The sequence below is a fragment of the Micromys minutus genome (genome assembly GCF_963924665.1).
Source record: "Micromys minutus genome assembly, chromosome: X".
NCBI lineage: Eukaryota > Metazoa > Chordata > Mammalia > Rodentia > Muridae > Micromys > Micromys minutus.
Window position 1 is genome coordinate 8,342,968 of NC_137970.1, and position 19,396 is coordinate 8,362,363.

Sequence of the window (19,396 nt, forward strand, 5' to 3'; positions counted from 1 at the left end):
GCGTGAGAGGTTGCCTAGACAGTAGAACCCGGTAGAGAGTCCCCGGCTCAGAGAGAAGTTTCCTGCTCAAGAAGCCCCTGCTCAGAGTGCTGTACAATAAAGGTTATCCGCAGAAGAAGCTGTTTGTTTGTTGCACGCCTGTTCCTATCGGCGGGAAGTGCGGGCACGCGACACAACATACAGAAATCCATCTACACAATTCATCATATTAATAAACTTAAAGAAAAAAAAGACATGATCCTCTCACTGGATGCTGAGAAAGCATTTCACAAAATTCAACACAACTTCATGATAAAGGTCTTGGAAAGAACAGGATTCCAAGGCCCATACCTTAACATAGTAAAAGCAATATACAGCAAACCAGTAGGCAACATCAAAGTAAATGAAGAGAAACTTGAAGCAATCCCATTAAAATCAGGGACTAGACAAGGTTATACACTTCCCCCTCTACCTATTTAATATAGTACTAGAGGTCCTGGCCAGAGCAATTAGACAACAGAAGAAATCAAATGGATTCACATTGGAAAGGAAGAAACCAAAATATCACTATTTGCAGATGATATGATAGTATTCTTAAGAGACCCCAAAAATTCCACCAGAGAACTTTTACAACTAATAAACAACTTCAACAAAGTGGTGGGGTATAAAACTAACCCAAACAAATCAACCACCTTCCTCAGCACAATGGTTAAACAGGCTGAGAAAGAAATTAGAAAATCAACACCCTTCACAATAGTCACAAAAATATAAAATACCTTGGGGTGACCCTAACAAAGGAATTGTAGAATCTGTAGGACAAGAACTTCAAGACACTAACAAGGAAGATTGAAGATTATATCAGAAGATGGGAAGATCTCCCTTGTTCTTGGATTGGCAGGATCAACATTGTAAAAATGACTATCTTGCTAAAAGTAATGTACAGATTCAATAAAATCCCCATCAAAATTCCAACTCAATTCTTCATAGAGTTGGCAAAAGCAATTTGCAAATTCATCTGGGATAACAAAAAACCTAGAATAGCAAAACCCATTCTCAGAATAAAAACTCTTTTGGGGGAATCACCATCCATGGTCTCAAACTATATTACAAAGCAATTGTGATAAAAACTGCATTGTATTGGTATAGAAGTAGGCAGGTAGATCAATGGAACAGAACTGAGGACCCAGAAATAAACCCACATACCTATGGTCACTTGATCTTTGAAAAAGAGGCTAAAAACATTCAATGGAAAAAGGACAGCCTCTTCAATAAATGGTGTTGCTTCAACTTGTAGTCAGCATGCAGAAGAATGCAAATTAATTCTTTTCTATCTCCTTGTTGAAAGCTCAAGTCCTAGTGGATCAAGATCTCCACATAAAACCAGGCATACTGAAACTATAAGAAAAGAAAGTGGGGAAAAGCTTAGAACACTTAGGTACAGGGGAACAATTCCTGAATAGAATACCAACGGCTTATGCTCTAAGATCAAGAACTGACAAATGGGACCTCATGAAATTTCAAAGCTTCTGTATGGCTAAGGACACTGTTAAGAAGACAGAATGCCAACCTACATATTGGGAGAGAATCTTTTTCCAATTCAACATCTGATAGAGGGCTAGTATCCAATACATACAAAGAATTCAGGAAACTAGACTATAGAGAATCAAATATTCCTATTTAAAAAATGGGGTACAGAGCTAAACAAAGAATTCTCAGCTGAGGAACATCAAATGGCTGAGAAGCACCTAAATAAATGCTCAACATCCCTAGTCATCAGGTAAATGCAAATCCAAACAATCCTGAGATTCCATCTCACACCAGTTAGAACAGCTAAGGTAAAAACTCAGGTGACAGCAGATGCTGGCAAGGATATGGAGAAAGAGGAATACTCCTCCACTGTTGGTGGGATTGCAAGCTGGTACTAGCACTCTGGAAATCAGTATGGTGGTTCCTCAGAAAATTGAACATAGTACTACCTGAAAACCCAGCTCTTCCTCTCCTGGGAATATACACAAAAGATGCTCCAACATATAACAAGGACACATGCTCCACCATGTTTTTAGCAGCCTTATTTATAATAGCCAGAAGTTGGGAAGAACCCAGATGTTCATCAACAGATTGATGGATACAGAAAGTTTGGTACATTTACACAATGGAATACCACTCAGCTATTAGAAACAATGACTTCATGAAATTCGAGGGCAAATGAATGGAACTAGAGACTATCATGCTGAGTCAGGTAACCCAGTCACAATAGAACACACATGGTATGCACTCACTCATAAGCGGATACTAGCCCGAGAAAACTCTGAATACCCAATACCCAAGAAAAATCTCACAGACATTATGAAGCGCAAAAAGAGGGAAGGCCAAAATGGGGATGCCTCAGTCCTTAGAAAACAGAACAAAACTCTCATGGAAGGAAATGCAAGGTCAAAAATAGGAACAGGGATTGAAGATAAGATCACTCAGAAGTCCTCTCACCTGGGGATCTAACACATATGCAGTCACCAAATCCAAGCACTATTGCTGATCCCAAAAAGTATTTACTGGCAGGAACCAGACAGAGTTGCCTCCTCAGGGACTATGCTAGAGTCATATAGATATAGCTGAGCATGCTTGCAGCTAATCATCAGTCTGAACTCAGGGACCCCAATGAGGTTGCTAAAGAAATGACCTAGGAAACTGAAAGAGGTTGCAACATCATGGGAAGGTAACATTATCACCAATCAAACCCTCCAAAACTCCCATGGAGTAAAACATCAACCTTTGTGCGCACTTTGAGAGATCTATTGATCCAGTTGCATATGTAGCTGAAGATAGCAGTGTTTGGCATCAATGTGAGAAGAGACTTTTGATCCATAGTGGACATGATAGGGGAATGCCAAGGCAATGGGTTGGAGAGGGGGAAGAGAAGGGAGTACACCTTTGTGAAGACAAATAAAGGGGGAGGGGGGATGGGAGTGGGGGGATATAGGGATAACATTTCAAATGTAAATACAGAGTACCTAATTTTAAAAAAGGGAGTTGGAGGAGCAAAATGAAGTGTAGGTGTGACAGAAATAGACTGTATGTAGATATGGAGTTTTCAAAGAATAAGTGAGAACATATTTTAAAATACATGCCATAAGAATCAAACTAATGATATACAGATTTCTTTAGTGCATTTGATAGGAATACATACTTTCCTTTTTTAATTGGATGGCTTATTTATTTACATTTCAAATATTATTCTATCTCTATATTCCCCCTCTCAAACTCTAATTCCATTCCCCCTTACCCTGCTTTTATGAGCATGCTCCCCCCCACACCCATCCGCACACTCCCACCTCACTGCTCTAGCATCTCCTACACTGGGGCATAGAGCCTTCACAGGACCAAGGGCCTCTCCTCCCACTGATGCCAGATAAGGCCTTTTAAGCTTTTTCAGTCCTTCCCCTAATTCCTCCATTGGGGTCCCTGTGATCAGTATGACTGTTGGTTTTGAGCATCCACATCTATATTGGTCAGGATCTGGCAGATTCTCTCAGGTCACAGCTGAATCTAGTACTTTCTAACACATATAATCCCAACATTATCATATATTAATGATAGACTAACATTTATGGAAACAAAACACAACAATCAACAAAAGCAGAATAATATTCTTCATGAACAAAACTTTTAGATTTTTAGGAATTATGATTTAACAACTATTAAAATTAAACCACATTAAGAACAAATAAAGTATATCTCAAGAATTTGATATTAATTTAATATTTTAAATAAGAAAGAGACCACCATATTAACATGCTAATGAATTAAAGATCTATAAATATGCAGAATAAAAATCATTTGAGAGAATATAATTCATCTTCTTTAATGTTTTAAAAATATTTATTTAATGTGTGTGCATATTTTGCCTTAATATATCTGTTAACTGCTTACATGCCTCATACCCAAGGAGCTCAGATCCTTTGAAATTAGAGTTATGGATGTTTGTGAATCAACATGTAGCTGTTAGAAAGGGAACTCGGGTCCTCTGCAAACACAGTAAGTAGTCTTAGCTGAGCCATCTCTTCAGCCCCTTATTATAATGAGAGCAGAATGTACTGAGAAGGGATCTTCTACCTTAAAGAGGTACTTGGAAAACTTAATAGATTCAAATCACACTTAATTGTGAAACAAGTCCCTTCCTACATCAATCAAGAAAAGCATGTTTTCTTTTACCACATATATTTAAATAGTTATAGAAAACATGATTGAATATTTGAATAATGCAGTGCAATTTACTAAAAACTATTATGGGGAGTTAGTGAATTTCACAGGCTTGGAGAAAACAATATCAATATATAAAATATGTGTATCTATATTAATCAATAGAATATTTATATACTACTAATGCATAGTTGGAATGTGGATTTTAAAATAATATTATATATAATAGAATAGTGTGTTAAATACTCAGGAATAAAACTACCAAAAGATATGTAAGACATGAAAATATACAAAATATAACTAAAATTAAAGATCTAAACAAAATATATAGGTTGTTTAACTACAATAATTCATTCTTATTAATATTTTATTCCCCATAAGTTTAATGATTTGATGTGATGCCTGTAATAAATTAAATCTATATAATCTATGCACAGGAACTGACAGGCAAGTCCTGAAATCCAAGCAGTCACACAAAAGACATGGAGTAGACAACACAGCTTGGAAGAAGATTGGAAAGCTAAGACTACCTTATTTTAATGGTTGTTTTAAAGCTCCAGTAGCTATGAGAGTATTGTTTTAATGTGATAATAAACAACTAGATCAGTGGAATAATAGTTAATTTAAGAGTGGTTGCACACATATATAAATTGTTCATTTAAAAAAAATACAACATCCCCGAAATCTCTCAAGACATCGGACCACCCACAAGGCAGCACATACCAGCTGATATGAGGCCCTCAATACATGTACAGCAAAGGACTGCAGGACACAATAGTAATCCAGTGAAGTGTTCTTTAACAGAGAGTGCTGGAATAAGGTATGTTATGTAATAACTCCATTCACATCTAATGCCACAGTAAAAACTCGTCACATGTGATCACAAACATCAATGGAAAACCTAAAGTTACAAGTTCTAGAAGAATACACTGGGTAATGTAATTGTGATTCTTTGTTAATCAAAAGTTTCTAAATTATGACAGCAACTTTATAATTAAAATAGAAATAACAGGATGAACTTCATTCAAGTTAAAATCTGCTTTTAAAATGACACTGTTGGGTAAATGAAAAGACAGTTAATACACTGGAAGAAAATATATTCAAGGCATATATCTAGGAAAGGACTTTTCTCCAATATAGAAGCTCAAGCTTCCCCAATGACAAAATGAGAGGAATCAAGGCCAGGGAAAAAAGAATAAGTACGAGGGGATTTGGGGGAGAATGTAAGTGCTCTTTGTGGTGAATATGTGTTTATTAGCTATAATGTGTTATAAGTTGTACTGGAAAGAGTCAAAACAGCAGGAACATTGTATAAATACACTGCTACAGTTGTGAATCATGCTTCAAACAGACTTACTGTGCTTTAAACATCTAAGCAATGGGAGTTAAGATTCTCAGCATCAGAAAAGTTCCAAATAGGCAGAAGGAGAAAAATAGAATAATCGTGGGCTTAAGCTACTGAGCAAATGTTGAAGTGGAATAACATTCTCAAATAACTTCATATTTCACCCATAACATTTATTTCTAAGTAATCATATTAATCTATGCATTACATACTAATATGTATTTATATAAAAATGATATACAATTAGTTATATTAATTAACTACTGTGATTATTTAGAACACATGGCTGTACATTATTAGCTATTTCTTCCTTTGTGATATCAGATTAATTGTAAAAGTAAGCTAGATATTGTGACTTGCTACTAATGCTATAAAAACACTAAAGCAGTAAAACTGCAAAAGCAAAAGACTGTAGTTTTTTTTTTATTACCAAGTGGCCTAGTTAATATTACTAACAGGGAGTCATATTGTCACAATGTACTACTGGTATGATGTTAGGAAAATAGTATTTCACACCTCTGTCTAGTCTTCCTCAAGCCACAGATCTCAATTTCCTCTTGACAGAGAATCAGACAAACCCAGGTCAAGAAACATGCCATGCAATACATGATATGTTCTTGTCAAAAATATCCTTGGCCATGAAACTCTGGGAAAGACTGAGAAATAATAATTCTGGATTGAATTTAAGGAAGCAAAAACCTTTTAAGCACAAAAACTGGTGAAATCTTAATAAAGCCAGGATGTAGTTTGTGTGACAATATGAAGTTGAGTACAAGTTTTCGCAATAACAATTTCTTAGTTCTGAGAAGTGATTATTAAGATGCTAACAGTAGAGAAAATTGAATGCATTTTGGAACTTTTGACACTAGCTTCAGAATCCCTCTGCAAATCTGAAAATATTTTCAGGTAAAACATTTTTTAAAACGTGATTCAAATTTTAAACTTACAACTTATCAATGAAGAGAAATAGATTACAAAGAGACAAACAAAAACGTATTTGTTATTACTGTTAAGAGAAATGCAAATCAAAGGCACTATAAGACAGCAATGTAAAATTCATGTAAGGGCCAAAACTAGACATAAAATCAGGACAAAACATCCTAAGCATTATTGAGTATTAATTAGAATGCTGAGAAACTAGAATTGCATAATTTGATAGGGATGGGAGAAAAGGCAATATCATTTTGTAAAATGGTTTGACAGTTTCTTGGAAAGATAAACTATAAGATAGATCTCCGTGATGGAATCCCCAACTAGTGTGCATGAAACTCCAACATTTCAAGGCAAACAAACTAACAATTAAAGCTATAATTGCTTTTCACACCTACAGTATTATTCAGGTAAGTAAAAAAAAAACATTCATTTATACATACACAAATACAGAAATGTTCACAATAGTATCATTTATGATGGCCAAAGACTAAAGACAGCAAAAATGTGCCCAAATATATGAATAAATAAGTTGTTAAATGTTGAGTTAATTAAATATTGCCCTGAAAGGAAGAGGAACAAAAAACTTATAAAGATATGTGAGCCTCAAACTAATTATCCTAAAAAAGTAGAGAAAATGATGCTTGTGTATGAGTTCATTCACATAGTACTGAGGAAAAGGAAAATTAATGCATAGTAACACAGCAAATCAGTAGTTACTTTGGGAATATTGATGTTGAGGATTATCAGAAGAAGCCATTCTCAAAAATATAAGGAAGATCTGAAGGTGGACAGCAGTGCTCACTATCTTGATTGTGGTAGTACTTTTACTTAATATATCCATAAAATTATATATTTTTTAAATATCTCCAGTTTATTACATGCCAATTATAGCAAAATAGTTATGTTGAAATATGTAAAACTATTCTTATGCATATTTCAACATATTCTTATGCATATGTGCTTGAGTAACAAGTGTTAATTTAAGATAATCAGCATAAATGAGGCCATATAATAAACTATAGTTAAAGAATCACTAAGGTATCTATTCTTAACTCTGGCATGCATTAAATCTTCTTGAGGGCTTTTGAAAACATCTATTTGAAGCATTATATTTTATTGCTATATTTTCTGATTCATTAGATTTATACTGTACCTGATCACTTGTATTTCTAACACATTCTCAGGTGAGGCTAACTATGAGAACCAGTGCTTTAAACTTTAGAATTTTTGAGTCCGATACATAGAGGTTTGAATCCTAGATATCATATCTAATAATTGAATAGTCTTATAAAATTTCTGTAAGACTCTTCTTATGCAAGTTCTGACTAGGTCTGACTATACTTTGCTTCTACAATCAAACAAATCAGGTGTATTCCTCCAAATCATATACACAATGTGTGTGTGTGTGTGTGTGTGTGTGTGTGTGTGTGTGTGTGTGTGTGTTCCTAAGCAAATAGATTCCTCCCATGTAAAATGCTGCCTCTAATGGTGGCAATATTTATGATACAGTGCCACTGTACAAATTAAATAATTTACCTGACTACCATATTACTGCCATGTATATAATGAAAAACTACTAGATAATATGTATTAATATTAGGTTTTGCTAACAATCACCCATCTCTCTCTCTCTCTCTCTCTCTCTCTCTCTCTCTCTCTCTCTCTCTCTCTCTCTCTCTCTCTCTCTGTGTGTGTGTGTGTGTGTGTGTGCATGTGTGTTATGAGGTGGTACATGGACACATGTGCCATGTATTTGAAGGTCAGAGGACAATAACTAGTGTCATTATTAAGTCATCATCTTAGTTTTGGAAATAGGATATCTCAGTGGTCTGGCACTATCCAGATAGCCTAGGCTGGCTGCCCAGTTTTGTACCAGGGTTTCATCTGTCTATTTCTCCCCTGATTACCAATGCACACCACTAAGCTTGGCATTCATTATGTAGGTTCTGGGTATTAAACTGGGGTTTCTGACTGTAAGGCAAGCAATTTACAACTTGAGTATCCTCTCAGTCCTTTGTTTCAAAACTTTTTTTGGTTGGTTCATATTTTGCAAAGTGGAGAAAATTTAAGCACAAAGAAACTTAAGTAAAAATAAGATGCATTTATTTTATTTTATGTGCATGAGTATTTTGTCTGGCTGGATGTATGTATGCATGTGTATCATGTACATGCCTGGTACTCATGGATGTCAGAAGAGGGCATCAAATCCCCTTAAACTGAGTTATTCATGATTATGAGTCATTGTGTGGGTACAGGGAATTAAACCGATATCTTCTGCAAGATCAATAAGTGCTCTTAACTGTTGAGCCAATTTTTTTCAGCCCCAAGTTCAAAGCGTTATTATTAACTACTATAGGTATAGATATTTTCTACATTGGACATTTCTGTCACAAAAAATATAAATATGTTCTCATAATCAACTCAGTTTTGTTCTCTCTGCTTTATAAGATTGTCGGCTATATGAAAGTTGGTGTTTACACAGTTAATCAGTTAATGGGCAGTTGACCTCTCTTCTCAAAGTCCATGATTTTGAAGTTATCAATTCACTAAAATGTATTTATAACCCATAAAACTTATGGTGTTTCCAGGGATATTCACCATCATGGAACTGAGAGCAATTTGAGATGCCAAGTTCACATTCTAGTTCAGTTCAAACATGGCGGCTGCTTTTCTGTTTCAGCTCCTAGTATAAAACAGTCTCCTTTTCATGGTTTATTTAATAGCACAATCTTTTGATTTTTGTGCTTTTCAAGGGTGATTTTTTCATTTCAAATTAGCTTCAAAACATAGCACTGAAGAGCCATCTAGTATTCCTAAACATATGAAGTCTGGTGTGTTTACAGAGAAAAAAAAATATGTTAAGTAACCTTCCATCAGGCTTGATTTACAGTGGTTACAATGGTGCTGGTCATATGCTCAGTGTTAAACTGTCATTAAACCAAGCACACATAATGCAATGTTACATGTTAAAATTGTGATTAAAGACTTGAAGGAAGCTACTCCTATAGTTTTCTTTGAAGTAGGGGTTGTGCATTCATTAATTCAGAGTTCATGGTATAGACCATTAAGACAAAAATAAGGATCTAAGGATCTGGAAATCACCCAACACTGAGAAACATTGCAATTAACATCTTTGTAAGGGGTCTGTCAAATCTGCCCTCCAGCAACCTTGGGGATAGCTAGGGATATCCATGTTGCTGTCAAATATTAGAGTCTATGTAAAGATCTGTTACTCAGATTTATTTATCTGTCTTCTTCTAGAGAGGTAAGACAGTATGGATGGTAGAACCATTTGTTTCACCACCTGTCTGTACTGAAGCAAAAATACAGACTGCTACATTTAGTGCACAGCGCTGTTAGTGAAGGTCAGGCACTGTTCATGTATGTTACAGGAAACAGAAGAAAAGAACAAAATATTAGTCAGAGAATGCTCCCAGTGTTGTGCTTATGAGACATCAATTAGATTTGCTAATATAGATTCTGCTAACATTTTCTCTTAACATTATAGAAAAATCTAAGCCATAGTGACATACGCTCTTAGCTCAGAATTGTGACTCCTTATCTGCTACCCTGGCTATAGGATGGAGGTTATTTTACTCTGATTCCTGTTGTTAGAACATAATAATTGATATTTACTGATTTAGGAAATATTTAAATTTATGTTGCCTATTAGTTCTAGAGGCTGGAAGTTCAATGTCGGGTGGTCACAACAAACTAAGCCTTTATTCCACATTGTAACACAACAGAGAATCAGATGTAAAATCAGATGTGATATAGAAGAGAGAAAATAGAGAGTCATGCTTTGAAACAATTTGCTCCCATAGTAACTACAAGAAAATTAAAACTGTTCTGTGAGAAATACATTGCAATCATCTGTAAAAGCTCCAGTGCCTAACAGTACCATGGTGACATCAAAGTACCATATAGATTTTAGACGGGATTAACCAAAGTAAAGGTCACATTGAAATACCTAGCACAAAGCAAGAGGAATTAAGGTCAAGGAGTCACACCTAAAGTGTGGAAAAAGGAAAGTGTTTCAGAGAAAATGGCAAAAATAGTCTAGTTGATTTAGTATTCAGCACCAAGTCTTGACTTTCAGTATAGTAATGAATGTTGTGAGTATTTTTAAAGCATAAAAGAATGTTTGACATTTTAAGCTACATTTAAATAGCATACAACCTTTCACAGCATTCTCTGAAAGAAATATAATGGTGTAAACTTGAGCTTTAAAACATGTTTAATGGTGCAGTTTGTCTAGACTGTGACTTCAGGAGAGTTAAAAGTTCTGTAGAGGTTTTAGAGAATGTTGAGTTGCCCACATCAGAAACTTAGCCCTACCAAGTCAGATAATAGGTGTTATTTTGACGGCCTTGGACCTTAGATAGAAAACAAAACAACAAAAAAAAAAAAAGTCAGACAAAGTTACCTTTATACTTTAGATAACTAGGGGACTTGAGGGAGGCAGTTGGTTGCTTTGAGAAAGAGAATACTTTTTGTACTTAGGTTGAATGCCTGGGATCTGGAAATAAAATCAACAGTTCCTGAAGCATCATATGGTAGCTTAGGGTATCTATTCTTCCCCAAGAGGATTTGTGCACTGCTGGGAGGGATGAGATATGCATGACCTAGATAAAGTAAGTGCTCAATTAAAGTGGTTATAAGATGAATAGTGATTCTCTCTCTCTCTCTCTCTCTCTCTCTCTCTCTGTGTGTGTGTGTGTGTGTGTGTGTGTGTGTGTGTGTGTGTGTGTGTTTTGATTTAGAGAGCAAAGTGTTCTATGTTTACAGTATAGCAAAGTGCTCATTGGGACTAGATTCTTATTATAGTTCCTAAAAGCCCCGTGGAACCAGAAAGACATGGTATCATCAGATACGTGACTAGTAATGGACTAGTACTTATAGACGCCAGTTGATGCACCTTGATGGAAAGAGGAAAATTGGGACAAGGATGACTAGAGTTTCATTCAAGTCTTTCAAGACATTATATGATCCCGTAGATATTTTGAATATCCTTACTCTTCCAATCCCCAAATATGCATGTTGTCCCTTGAAGAAAAAAAGACTCAAACAAAAGACTACCAAAATCGCTATGTTCAGCAATGGAAAATTAAACATGACAAGTGTAAATGGGAAGTCATAAATCTCTATGCTTTGGATGGGAGTAAATGCTTTTTATTTTTCTTCAATACTGGAAAGGAAATCCAGGGTATTGTGTTTTGCTCGACAAACATTCTATCATTGAGCAATGCTGCCAGCTCCAACATAAAATTTAATACATAAAATAACTTTATTTTTTCCATCTTTAAAATATTTTATTATATAACACAACAAAGGGCTCACTGATAGTTCCCACACAACACTGTCAAATACATAGCTGTACACAATGCCCTCAAGATCTGACTTCAGTGAGAATCTCAGCTCCCTTAGAGTTTCAGGAAGACTTCAGAAGGGAGTGGAATGGAGAGAAGGCAAGTCACCAGGATGCTGTGCTGACGCTGAATAAGAACACAGTACCTCCACAAGGAGACATCCATAGCCAGAGCTGGGGCACAAGATTGAGAAGAGGTGGTGTAGAGTGCAGATGAAACTCCAACAGCCCACTACTTCTTATTCCTTGGCTCTAACTCTTTAGATGAATTACTCAGGAAAATGTAATTTTTCTTTTGGGAATGATAAAAGTCATGTCCCTTGGACCAATCGTACCTGGAAGCATAGGCAAATACATTTCTATTGTGATTGAAGCAGCAAGCTGACATAGGCTGAACCTACCATCAAATCTCACAGTGGCAAGGGTGCTGTAGACAGTATGGAAGGCAATGTTTACTGCATAGATATCCTGATGATCAGAACTTTTGGATGCCATTTGAAGGTAAACTTAATTTTGGCTGGATTTGGCTGGTGTAGTGAATAGCAGCTCTCCTCTCAATACTCCCCAAAGCAAAACCAGTTGGCTTGTTCTATTTGTCTTTAAAAATCCCTACACACAGATGCTGGTGTGTCAGTGGAGAGACTATTCTCTTGAACTCAGAGGGTTGATTTCTCAAACTGATAGACAATCAGGCCCTTTTCTACATGGCCTCATCAGTCTTCAGGTTTATCACATCTGCACAGTAACAGTGCTCAGGGAGTTATAAGACCATCATAAGATTTGATGGCTCGGTATCCCAAAACTTCAGTGTCTTATCCCAACAATGTATAGTCTTAACAGAAGCATCCTGCTTTGCTATATGAATGGCCTGGTTGCTGTTCAGGTCCCACATCCTGGATGTCTTGTCATGCAATGCCATGAACACTTTGATACCATCATCACTGTAGTGGAAAAAAATTGAAATGGGATGATAGCATTTTATTCCGTGCTAGTGCAGGCATGGACAACCCATATGGTACTGTAGGGTATCATTTTCTCAGCAGCTCCACATTACTCCCAAGTACTCACAGACCCAAGAGTCCTCGGACCCTGGCAGTCTGCTCTCTCTTTCCTGGCTGCTTCTGACCCGAGTGATCCAGGACCACCCCAGTGTTTTGTTTTCATTCACTTTCTCTTGTCAGATTATTATCACACCTGGCACCTACACGTCCTAATTCAGTGGTGGACTTTGTGCATCCTACCACTACATTTTCTTTTCATCGAAGTAAGTCACCACATTAATGAACACACCAAAATATTCATAACAACCTGTAATTATGTGCAGATAATATTTATATCCACCACCATGTTGGCCTCCAGATACTGCCCGTTCTACCACTTCCTCCAGCTCCTCTGATTTTACAGCTTCTCCCCTTCATCCCTCCCTCCTAGACTTTTCCCCACCTGCCCTTTCTTCTCATCCAATGATAGGCTTTGCCTTATCTTGGACCCGCCTTGCTGCATAATGACATCATCCTACACTCCAGCAAATGTAGAAAACTAGCCCAATGTGCATCTACTGAGCCTTGGGGATGGTCTGCCTGCTTTCTTTCTCTTCCCTTCAGCAAATATCATTAGCCAATGATCCTACAATAATGAAGTTGCCTGGTACCGCTGGTGGACCGAAAGACAGACAACTGATGCTGTTATCAGGGGAATATGGTCAATGTCCTTTATTGGGTTGGGGTTCTCTGTGATTCTGCCACAAAACATGCTGGTTCCAGCAGTCCCAAAACTAGAGACTGATTCAAACAGACTCAGTTTGGCTACTCTGGCAAAAGGCAGAAGGGTTGCAGAAAGGAGACCCTCCCCTTCGACCCAGTCACATCAACCTGGTGGAAACTACCCCGTAGCCCATAAAATAATTTAAAAACACAACAGAAGAACATTAATTCAATAAGCAGTAATTCAATATTTATGTTATGCCTATTTTCTTCTAATACTGTTCAAGAAGACAGAAATATCAGAGTAAGTACAGCTGGAGAGAGAGTTCAGTGGTTAAGACCAAGGAGTAGTTAAGACCAAGGCTACTCTTCCATAGGACATGGATTCAATCCTCAGAACCCACAAAATAAGTCATAATTATATGAAATGCCAATTCCAGGAAATCATATTCGCTCTTTGATCTCTACAGGCAGCAGTTACACAAGTGGTACACAGACATGCGTGCACAGAAAACACCCATGTGCACTGATAAAATTTACAAAAATGAACGATCAGTGCAAGAAAAAGTACTTGTGTTGTGTGCAAATTACTGTTTTCATATAGCAGGGGTTTCAGCAGAGGAAGCTTACGAAGTGTGTGGATGAAGGAGTAAGAAATCGAAATAATTAGCAAGGTGGAATGCTGAAATACTGAGAACATTGGCATTAGTAGTGAGTAGTTTGGGATTACTATAATGATTATGTCTTTTCAACATTATAAAAACACATTAAAGGGAATAATTTGCTCCATTTTTAAGGCAAACCTAACTTAGGGGACAGTGATATAATGCAGAATCTGTGTTCCTCCTAGTTTTCTAGCTGGTTTCTCAATAATTCTATAGGGTCTTAGAATGAATATGTTTTCATAAAATTCAAACAAATACAAAGAAAAAAAAGTTCCTATCACTGTGCTCTATGTTCTTCTTGGTTCTAGGACTTATAATCAGAGAGGATGACAGCTACAGCCTGCCTATTATTAAATATTCAAAGATTTTTCTTTAAGAGCCTTTTGGTTCTTTAGCACAATAAGACTTCTTAACTAAAGTAATTTTGATAGGGGATAAAGTTGTACAAGTTATTTGTCATAAATGCAAATTAAATTTTTTTCTCATATTGTGAAACAAACAAAAATAATCATCTTCTTAGTGAGTCCTAACAGCAGCACACCATGGTCATTGGAAGATAATTAGGAAAAATTTGCATTTTTTTCTCCTCTCCCTCCTCCACCTCACTGCAGTGCAGTAATGGGTCTGCTTTCAGCTTGTTATATTGGATTCAGCAAGTGAAAGCAATATATTTTCTTTGAAATTTCTTTTTTCTTGTAAGATAAAAAAAAAAAAAAGGAATGAACATCCAGGTTGCTAAGTACAGTTTCTAACTATATGATAATAATGTGTTGAACAGAACATAGAGTGTAACTTTTCTCTTTAGTCTCCCTAATTGTCCCACATTAAAAGAAGAGGGTTCAAAGGTAAGGGAAATAGATTTTGCCAGTGGACTGGGACTGAGAACAGGTGACTGAAGGATGGAGGTAAAGGGAATGAGCCTACATGGAGAGAAGAATGGGGTTGGAGGGCATTTGGGGTTGGTATGGGAAATCTAGTGTAACAGAAACTCTTGGGATTCTATGAGGGTGACTGAATACTTCTAGTAATGGAAAATATGGAGCCTGAAATGGCTATCTTCTATAAACAGGCAAGGCTGCCAGTGGTGAACTGAACCTGTGATACTAACCCAGCCAGAAAACCCTCTTGTTTACCTGAAAGGTGGGCTTAGGCAATATGATGCAGAACTCAGAGAAGTGGCCACTCAATGATTAATCTAATTTGAGGTTCACTCTATCAGAGGGAGGCTATGTCTAACTTACTGGATAACCAGGAACTGTAGGCTGGGTAGCCCAGAGACCTATGATAGGAAAAAAAAATATTTCTAGCTCTTCTTGTTCTTCCCTTCTTGCTACTTCTCTGTCCCTTTGCCTCTTCTCCTCCCTTCTTTCCCCATTCCTGTTCCCTTTCTCTTTCCCTCTACCTCTCCATCTATCTCTCTCTCTCTCTCTCTCTCTCTCTCTCTCTCTCTCTCTCTCTCTCTCTCTCTCTCTCTCTCTCTCTGCCTCTACTACCCTCCCAACTCCCCTTCCCATTCCCTGAATAAACCTTACTCTATACCAAAAAAAAAATAGTTCTAATGATATTCTGTTATACTCATAGATCAGAACCTATACCAATGTTCATCAAAGAGGATCTATTTAGCAACTAATGAGAGCAATTGCAGAGACTCACAGCAAAATGTTAGGCAGAGAGACTCCAAATTGTAGGTCTCTACATATTCCTTCCACTTAGAGCTCAGGGGACCCCCATCAAAGGTGTAAAGGAAGAAGTTTAGGAGCCACAGGGGTCAAAGATACCAGGAGAATATAGTATGAACACAACAACTAATTTAAGTTATATTAAATAACTTAATAACCAAACTCATATGGGTCTTACAAAGACTGAAAGCCAGTCTTTGTTAGGCCTTATGCTGTGATTGTTGGCTTGGTGTTTTGGTGGGATTAACCATGAGAATAAGAATGTCTCTGACTCTTTTGCTTCATCTTACCTTCTACTGGATTGCCTTGTTCAGCCTTAATATGAGGAACAGTGTTTAGTAGTATTGAATCTTGTAATTCCATGTTCAATGGATATTACTAGGAGTTTTTATTTCTGAAGGAAAACAGAGGAGGAGTAGATATGCGGGAAAGAGCTGATGAGAAAGGACAGAGAAGAGAGGAAGAAGGGGAGATATGAGATATTGAGGGTATATATATATGAGGCTAGAGAGATGGGTTATCATTTAAGAGCACTTGTTACTCTTGCAATGGACCTGGCTCCTACATTGTGACTCATAACTATCAGTTTATCCAGGGAATCCAATATATTCTTCTAACCTCTATTTGGCATCAGGTATGCCAAAATACACTTACATACATGAGAACTAAAACACTCATAAACACAATATAAAATAAATAAATAAATCTTAAAAACAATATTTCTTCAATTCCGTGTGTGTGTGTGTGTGTGTGTGTGTGTGTGTGTGTGTGTGTGTTCCTAGGTTCCCCATCTATTCTGTTTTGTTTTTAGTCCTCATAGAAGTAAATAATATTCATAAAATTCTTCAGATAAGTAAATGAACCAAAGGTACTAAATTTGTACATGATTAAGCAACCAGAAGAATTAAATCAGATTTATAGAAGCCATCTGCTCATCAATTTGATAAAAACATTTTCTTATCACAGTAAAAAAAAAAATTAGCTCTTTTCTATCCTTTGCAATGGGATTCAGATACTGCTGTTGGATATACCTTTAGTGTTTATAAAAACATACTTTAATAATGTTTCTTAAGTGTTTTAGCCTCCCTTTTAGCCCACCACCATGCTACATAATACATTACTTCTTTAATTAAACAAATTTATTTTAAAAAAGAGATAAATTTACAGATCTTAAATAAATTTTATATAGAACTATATGAGTATATTTGGTCAGTACTTGATTTTTTTTAAAGGTTTGATAGTATGCATTGAAAATTTGCTAGTGATAATGATTATAAAGTACATATAAACAAAACGTAACATGGAAATAGTCAAATTTTCTTGGTGTGTAGAGATTGAACATAATGATTTTTAAATACCAAGAACTGCCAAGCTCAAAAAGTAGGAAGGCTAAAATATGAAAGCCTCAGTCCTTCTTAGGAAAATAAATAAGTATATAGCACCCCCTTAGAATATGGTATACTTAGACCTTAAATCATTAATCATTTAAGAGCTACAAATGCATTTTAGCCTTCCTTCTTTTTGAACTTCATAAAGTCGGTGAGGTGTTTCTTGGGTATTCAGTGCTTTCTGGGGCTAGTATTATACGTTGGAATATCTTTGGGGTATATGCCCAGAATTGGAATAACTGGGACTTCAGGTATTAATATGTCCAATTTTCTGAGGAACCACCAGACTGATTTCCAGAGTGGTTGTACCAGCTTACAACCCCACCAACAGTGGAAGAGTGTTTCTCTTTCTTTACATCCTCACCAGCATCTGCTGTCATCTGAGTATTTGATCTTAGCCACTCTGACTGGTGTGAGGTGGAATCTTAGGTTTGGTTTGATTTGCATTTCCCAGATGATGAAAGACGTTGAACAATTCCTTAGATGCTTCTCAGTCATTCTATATTCGTCAGTTGAGAATTCTTTGTTTAGTTCTGTACCCCATTTTTAATATGATTGTTTAATTCTTTGGAGTCTACTTTCTTGAGTTCTTTGTACATATTGGATATTAGATTTCCATCAGATGTGGGATTCCTATAGATCATTTTCCATTCTGTTGGCTGTCATTTTGTTTTCTTGACAGTGTCCTTAGCCATACAGAAACATTGCAATCTCATGAAGTCCCATTTATCAAATTTATCAATTCTTTATTTTAGACCATAAAAAGGGCCAAAAAAGACCCTTTACAGGAGAGTACTACACTCTCTGTGCCCAGAGAACTCCTGGTGTGACCTCCCTGGTCCTATGCATCAGGCTCACCTCAGCACCTGTGCAGCTGATATGTGAGTGCAGCCTTTCCCGGGCATATCCTGAGTCCCATTGACAAAGACCATGCCCTCACTGTGGGTTGGAAAGGACCCTTTTCTAGAGAGTACCACCATGCTCTTGTGCTCTGAGATCTCCCCGAGTGACCTCCCCCGGCCTATGTGTCAGGCTCTCCGCTGGTCCACATTGAAAAGTTAAATCTTATTTTTAATTTAAAAAAATGTATTTGAATTGTTCTCTTCTTCCCAAATGCCATATAAACAAACAGATATTATCACAATCAGTTAGTTATGCAATTAATTACTTTTTTGTTTTTGTTATATTTTGTTATTTTGTTTTGTTTTTGTTTCGTTTGCTTGTTTGTTTGCTTTTGAAGATAGGATTTTTCTGTATAGCCGTGGCTGTCCTAGAACTTACTTTGTAGACCAGACTAACCTCAAACCTAGATCCTACTGCCTCAACCTTCTGAGTGTTGAGATCAAAGGCATGAGCCACCATGACCAGCTATACAATCAATTCTTAATCAATAAATTGTAGACATGCCATTTTTCAGTTTTCTCTCTTTCTACTTGTCTTCCATTTCTTGTACAATTCCTTCAAATTCTTCTTTTGACTATATTAAAATATCTCAAATTTTTTGTTACAAAATACAGGCAGAAGCAAGGGGGGGGGGGTTCCTGAATGTTTTGGATACTTTTGACCTAGTAGTGTATCCAATGATTTTTTTTTTTTTTTTTTTACTTTTTAGCATCCATGAAATTATTGTCCCCTTCCTACTACTCTTGAAAATGTATTTAAAATAAATTCAAAGTTAATGGACAATGTATAGGCTTCCAGTGCTGTAACAATCTATATATTTCTAGTCAACTTTCTTCCAGAAAAAACTTGGACATTTACATTTATATTTCTGTTAGCATTTTCCAATTAAAAAATAAGGTTTCTATTTTTACTTTTGAGATTATAATCACAATTCATCCTTCATTTTCCTCCTTTTATGTCCAGTAATATTACCCTTCACACTGTCCTTCAAATCCATGGCTACTTCTTTTACTAATTCTTAGTAAATAGTCCATTCAAAGATTGGAGGAGAAACAATGATTTGCATTATATCACAGTGTTAAAGGTTAAAAAGCTGTTGAATAGATGATTGATCTACCTGCTTCTGGCAATCGCCTGCTCCCTGGGTTCTAGATTTAATCATACTCTACAGTTTTCCCCTCCCACTTCTGTATATCCCCAAATCTGCTGGACTCCAGATGATTAAGTGCAGAACAC

General features: G+C 36.4%; 1 pseudogene across 1 annotated transcript; it reads right to left on the bottom strand.

Moving 5' to 3' along the window:
• Positions 1–12,054: 12,054 nt before the first annotated feature.
• Positions 12,055–18,189, bottom strand: LOC308415843 (mRNA export factor-like; annotated as a pseudogene). The gene is made up of 2 exons: positions 18,116–18,189; positions 12,055–12,763 (listed from the first exon to the last, which is right to left on the bottom strand). The product of its transcript is annotated as an mRNA export factor-like (transcript).
• Between the last annotated feature and the right edge of the window lie 1,207 nt (positions 18,190–19,396).